Source organism: Entelurus aequoreus, linkage group LG07 (genome assembly GCF_033978785.1).
Source record: "Entelurus aequoreus isolate RoL-2023_Sb linkage group LG07, RoL_Eaeq_v1.1, whole genome shotgun sequence".
NCBI lineage: Eukaryota > Metazoa > Chordata > Actinopteri > Syngnathiformes > Syngnathidae > Entelurus > Entelurus aequoreus.
Window position 1 is genome coordinate 80,948,204 of NC_084737.1, and position 6,948 is coordinate 80,955,151.

The 6,948-nt window shown below is 39.5% G+C and overlaps 1 protein-coding gene across 1 annotated transcript in view; it reads left to right on the top strand.

Moving 5' to 3' along the window:
• Nucleotides 1-6,948, top strand: part of LOC133654316 (kelch domain-containing protein 8B-like) — a 356,145-nt gene that overhangs the window by 317,535 nt on the left and 31,662 nt on the right. The window lies entirely within an intron of this gene.

Genomic DNA, 6,948 nt, shown 5'->3' on the forward strand with positions numbered 1-6,948 from the left:
TGAACTCCTCCACTTGGGGCAGGGTCTCCTCCGCAACCCGGAGATTGGCACTCAACCCTTTTCCGGGCGAGAACCATGGACTCAGACTTGGAGGTGCTGATTCTCATCCCAGTCGCTTCACACTCGGCTGCGAACCGATCCAGTGAGAGCTGAAGATCCTGGCCAGATGAAGCCATCAGGACCACATCATCTGCAAAAAGCAGAGACCTAATCCTGCAGCCACCAAACCAGATCCCCTCAACGCCTTGACTGCGCCTAGAAATTCTGTCCATAAAAGTTATGAACAGAATGGGTGACAAAGGGCAGCCTTGGCGGAGTCCAACCCTCACTGGAAACGTGTCCGACTTACTGCCGGCAATGCGGACCAAACTCTGGCACTGATCATACGGGGAGCGGACCGCCACAATCAGACAGTCCGATACCCCATACTCTCTGAGCACTCCCCAACCATTGTCCCGAATTTCTCCCGATTTCCAGCCGGACCTGAGTGAGGACAGCCGGTCGTCACGTCCACTTTTCCTCCATATAAACAGCGTGCCGGCCCAGTCACGTTATAACATCTACGGCTTTTGGAGCTCAGTGCGCAACTGCACACACCACAAGAAGGAGACTATTATATATGTCTCCGTTATCCATAGGTTTATCTATAACCCATAAAGTAGGCAGGCACGGAGCTATTTCTCAGCGTGTGTTTATTCCAGCCGGCACGTTAATACACTGACACGCAACATCCGGATTCCCATCATGCATTGCTTCAAAACTACGGCAAGTAGTAATGCCCAAAAGAAGATAGTGACAGATAATAGAACGAGGCTGGACAATTCAACTCTAAACTCACTCCTTTCCTGCAATTTAAATGTCACAGATGCTGCCCCATACCTATGCTCCTTCAAAGGCTGTGCTACTGGCTGCAAAGCATTGCACTTTCAAATACAACGATGAGTAGAGAGGAGTGTTATGTGTGTAAATAAATGAACACTGAAATTCAAGTATTTCTGAGTCACACAAACGCATACTTGCCAACCTTGAGACCTCCGAATTCGGGAGATTGGGGGGTGGGGTTAAGTGGGGAGGAGTATAATTATAGCTAGAATTCACTGAAATTCAAGTATTTTTATTTATATATATATATATATATATATGAGGTGGCGACTTGTCCAGGGTGTACCCCACCTTCCGCCCGATTGTAGCTGAGATAGGCTCCAGCGCCCCCCGCGACCCCGAAGGGAATAAGCGGTAGAAAATGGATGGATGGATATATATATATATATATATATATATATATATATATATATATATATATATATATATATATATATATATATATATATATATATATATAGTAGTAGTAGGCCTGAATGTTCATTAAAAACAAGACATTTAATATATATATATATATATATATATATATATATATATATATATATATATATATATATATATATATATATATATATATATATATATAAATAAAAAATACTTGAATTTCAGTGAATTCTAGCTATAATTGTACTCCTCCCCACTTAACCCCCCCCCCCCCCCCCCCCAATCTCCCGAATTCGGAGGTCTCAAGGTTGGCAAGTATGCGTTTGTGTGACTCATTCATAAATTCAGGTGATAATACACCATGAAATGTAAAGTACCGTATTATTCGGACTATAAGGCGTACTAAAAATCCTTTCATGTTCTCAAAAATCGAACATGGTGCGCCTAATGTACGGGTTAGGGTTGGGGTTAGGGTTAGGGTTAGCCGCTAGCTAGCTAGCCATGTCTTAAAGCACCTCTTCCTGAGGGCGTTTCATTGTTATAGATTCACCTCTATCGTTAGTTTTTTAGGCCAAAATGTGTCCATTCTCCCTTTTCTGTCTACACACTGTGTCTGCTTGTAAGTACTCTGAGATTGTGCGCTGCCGAACATGCTCCTCTGCTTGCAAAACCAGCAATGTCATGACGTGACGGCGTGCCGTCAAAAACCCATAAAAAAAAAATTAAAAAAAAGATCAATTAGTACCGCGATACTATACTAGTACCATACTCGCCAACCCTCCCGTTTTTAGCGGGAGAATCCCGGTATTCAGCGCCTCTCCCGACAACCTCCCTTCTCCCGACAAACTCCCGGTATTCAGCCGGAGCTGGAGGCCATTGGATAGCCTGAAGAACACTGAAATTCAAGTATGTCTTTTATTTATATGTATAATAAAATAAAAATAAAATATATATATAGCTAGAATTCACTGAAAGTCAAGTATTTCATACATATATATATATATATATATATATATATATATATATATATATATATATATATATATATATATATATATATATATATATATATATATATATATATATATATATATATATATGTGAAATACTTGATTTGGTGAATTCTGGCTGTAAATATACTCTCCTCTTAACCACGCTCTCGGCCACGCCCCAACCACGCCCCCCACCCCTAACACCCCCCCCCCCCGAACCACGCCGCCCCCCCCGGCCCCCCACCTCCCGATATTGGAGGTCTCAAGGTTGGCAAGTATGCTAGTACCGATATACCATACAACCCTACTCTGTTCTTATTTATTGATTTATTTTTTTAATACAATCTATATTGTGCAGCTAAAATGATGCATAACGCAAACTATAATCTGCTACCCAACAATGTACAACAATTCTTCTCAACAAAAGAGGAGAAATATAACCCTAGAGGAAAATCTAATTGAAAACATCTGTATGCTCGTACAACACTTAAAACATTTAGCATATCAGTATGTGGAATTAAGCAAATAAATCAAACAAAGCAGCAATATGATTCAGTTTAAGAGACTGTTCAAACTACATGTGTTCACAAAGTACACAGAACAAGAATTATGATGAACATCTTAAACACAACAAAGATTATTTATGTATTTAATATTTGTTTGCCTACTATATTATTTATTTATTATTTATTTATGCACCGTTCTGTTAGAGAGAACAAGGAAATGGATAAAATGGCTATGGTATGAAAAGGGGTAGGATTAAATCAGCTCTGCTTCTTCCTACTCCTTTTCGGACGTGCTGCAATGAAACAACTGGAATTGTGCGATGCATTACATTGTGTCGCGTGCATGTTCCGAATGAACTGAAACTGAACTGAACATACTGTGCATACATACAGTTTATTACATTATTATAGAAGCATTATAGGGTACCTGCAGAAATAGCCTTAAATAGTACTTGGTAGTCCATACTTTCGCCTTCTTCCCCGCAGTATATAATGCACAGTTACAGATCAAATGAGCTCAGTTTGTTATCATTATACAAGGACATTAATGCTCATGTCCACTCTCCTACACGCACACACACACACACACACACACACACACACACACACACACACACACACACACACACACACACACACACACACACACACACACACACACACACACACACACACACACACACACACACACACACACACACACACGCAGGGAGGCTAATGGACTCTCGTGGGCTGTGTGTTACTCACAGTATTGAGCAACATTGAGGTTGATATGGATATCATGGATGTGTCATAGCGTGCCAAGAGAAGGGTGACATAAGAAGAGCGACCTTGAGTAGGTTCCTTCTTGCATTGTGTGGCTTTTAGAGAGCCGCACGTTGTCAGTTCCGCCGTAGCAAGCGGGCGATATTGTCCCGCGACTGGAGACCGCATCAAGTTTGTTCCTGCTGATTGCATCTTCTGTCTGCAGAGTAATTACAGTGTGCAAATCAGCGCTAGGAGCGACTGCGGAGGTAGGACGCGGATAACGCCGCGATGTGGTGAAAAAGCCACCTCAGCTGCTGTCAGACGCTCCTCACGCGTCGATCACACCATTTTTTTCAGGGTTGTCACTCTTTTCACACCCCCTTGGGTGTCTTCTTTCTGATAACGCCTCTCTGCGACTTTTCCCCTTTATAGTCGTTCGTCTGCCACCTTGAAAGCTTTGTGCGTTGCTCTTTTGTACACCTTTCAGTCTCACTTTATTCCCTCTCGCATGGGAAGTTGCTCATTTTGCCGCTAAACAGACAACCTGATGCACGAGCGCCGCATTCTGGACCCCTGGAAATGTATTCGGAAACTCGTATTCCAATCAGTGGTTCTCAAACTGTTAGAATAATTACGTATATATTATCAATCAATCAATCAATGTTTATTTATATAGCCCTAAATCACAAATGTCTCAAAGGGCTGCGCAAGCCACAACGACATCCTCGGTACAGAGCCCACATAAGGGCAATAGAAAACTCACCCCAGTGGGACGTCGATGTGAATGACTATGAGAAACCTTGGAGAGGACCGCATATGTGGGTAACCCCCCACTCTCTAGGGGAGACCGAAAGCAATGGATGTGGGGGGGGGGGGGGGGGCAGAGGAGAAAAGAAAAGAAACGGCAGATCAACTGGTCTAAAAAAGGGGGGTCTATTTAAAGGCTAGAGCAGTGGTCCCCAACCACCGGGCCGCGGACCGGTACCGGAAGGAAAAATAAAAATAAAAATAAAATTTTTTTTTAAATTTTTTTTTTATTTTAATTTTTTTATTTTTTTTATTTTATTTTATTTTATTTTTTTCATAAAGAAATACAATCATGTGTGCTTACGGACTGTATACCTGCAGACTGTATTGATCTATATTGATATAGAATGTATATATCGTGTATTTTATGTTGATTTAATTTTTTAAAAAAAATTTAAAAAAAATAAATAAATAAATAAAATAAAAATATTCTTGCGGTACCGTCCGGTGACCATGGATGAAGTACTGGCTGTCCAGAGTTGGGACCCGGGTTGGACCGCTCGCCTGTGCATCGGTTGGGGACATCTTTGCGCTGCTGACCCGTCTCCGCTCGGGATGGCCCCCTGCTGGCCCCACTATGGACTGGACTCTCACTATTATGTTAGATCCACTAAGGACTGGACTTTCACAATATTATGTCAGACCCACTCGACATCCATATCACACAACTCTTATGCTTAAGGGCCGTTGCTATAGTTATTATCAATTGTGCTGAAATTGTATTTTTCTTTGTCTGTGCAAAGCTGGCAATCCAAAAGATTGCAAGCCAGTCTCGCATCAGTGTTTGTTTCCAGAATCGGACTGCCAAGGCCGAACATCGAGTACCGTGACGCAGACATAGCAGAGACAAGGCGATATCGCGAGTGTCAGCACAAATGTAATGAAGTAATGCTTTGTGGTACCACTAGATGGAGTGGCACTCGTACCACAGGGAGAATTACTTATTGAGTAGTTTATGACTATAAATGTATTATATTATTATACAATTGCATGTGTATTTGATTACCGTATTTTCCGGACCATAGGGCGCATCGGGTTATAAGGCGCACCGCCGATGAATGGTATATTTTCGATCGTTCTTCATGTATAAGGCGGATTATAAGACGCGTTAAATAAGTCATATTATTATTATTATTATTTTCTAAATGTAAAAGACTTCCTTGTGGTCTACATAACATGTGATGGTGGTTCTTTGGTCAAAATGTTGCATAGATGATGTTTTACACATCATCTTTAAGCCGCTTTCTGGCAGTCGCTTCAGGATGCGCCGTTTTGTGGGCGGTCTTATTTACGTGGCTCACCTTCGACAGCGATGGAGCTAACTGTTTTAACGACATTTAGACTTTACTTCAATCAATAACGGAGCAGCGTCTCCTCATCCGTGGCTCACTAGTGCAACAACAACGCCGGAAATGTGTCCCGTGAAAAACCGTCCGACCGGAACTCTCTAATAACTAAAGTTCATTGGGTGAATAATGTAAACTCACTACACCGGTATGTTTTAGCACTTTCATGGCGAGTTTATTGATAGACATAAGTAAGAAATGTACACTACTTTATGAATGCGGAGGAAGAATGTCCCATAAGAAGAAGCAAATGCGGACACACACATTTTCAGGACTTATGCAGATCCCAAATCCAGATCAGCAGCTACCAGAAGGTAAAAGAAGTTGCTTTTGCATAATATTGCGAAACAAAACGCCAGATAATATGTCTTACCTTATACACACACCATAATAATACTCCTATGTTGAAGCACAGTACAATCCATCAAGCGGTGCGGCTTCGTAGCTTACCAAAGTCGTACTAAAACATTTGGATAGATTTTTGAGCGCCGTGTGTAATGTTCTATATTTTCAATGGAACATATGAAATGTTGGTGTTGTTTACTGGAGTCATATTGCAGTCTACACACATCTCTTATGTGTGACTGCCATCTACTGGTAACACTTATCATTGCACCATGTACCAAATAAAATAGCTCCGAACTATATATATATATATATATATATATATATATATATATATATATATATATATATATATATATATATATATATATATATATATATATATATATATATATATATATATATATTATTATATATATATATATATATATATATATATATATTTATATATATTTGTTTACAGTGTATCTAAAATATATATTACGGTGTTTTTCGGACTATAAGGCGCACTTAAAATCCTTTCATTTTCTCAAAACTTGACAGTGCGCCTTATAACCCGGTGCGCCTAATGTACGGAATAATTTTGGTTGTGCTGACCGACCTCGGAGCTATTTTATATACATATATACAGTATATATATATATTTTTTATTTTTTTTTATTTTTTATTTTTTTAAATTTTTTTAAAAATTAATTAATTAATTAATTTATTTATTTATTTAATTTTTTCAGTAAAAAACTGAGTGAAGTCACCACAATTTTGCCATAAAAATTAGGTTCGTTTTTACAGAATAACACTGTAAATGGAAAAACGGTAGCACAGTTTTTTGTTTTTTTTTTACAGTAGAATTCTGTCAAGTGAGCTGCCAGTATTTACCCTTGCATCTATTGTCATTTTTACAGGGGACAATTTGATGTACAACTTGCTTTAAAATCATAT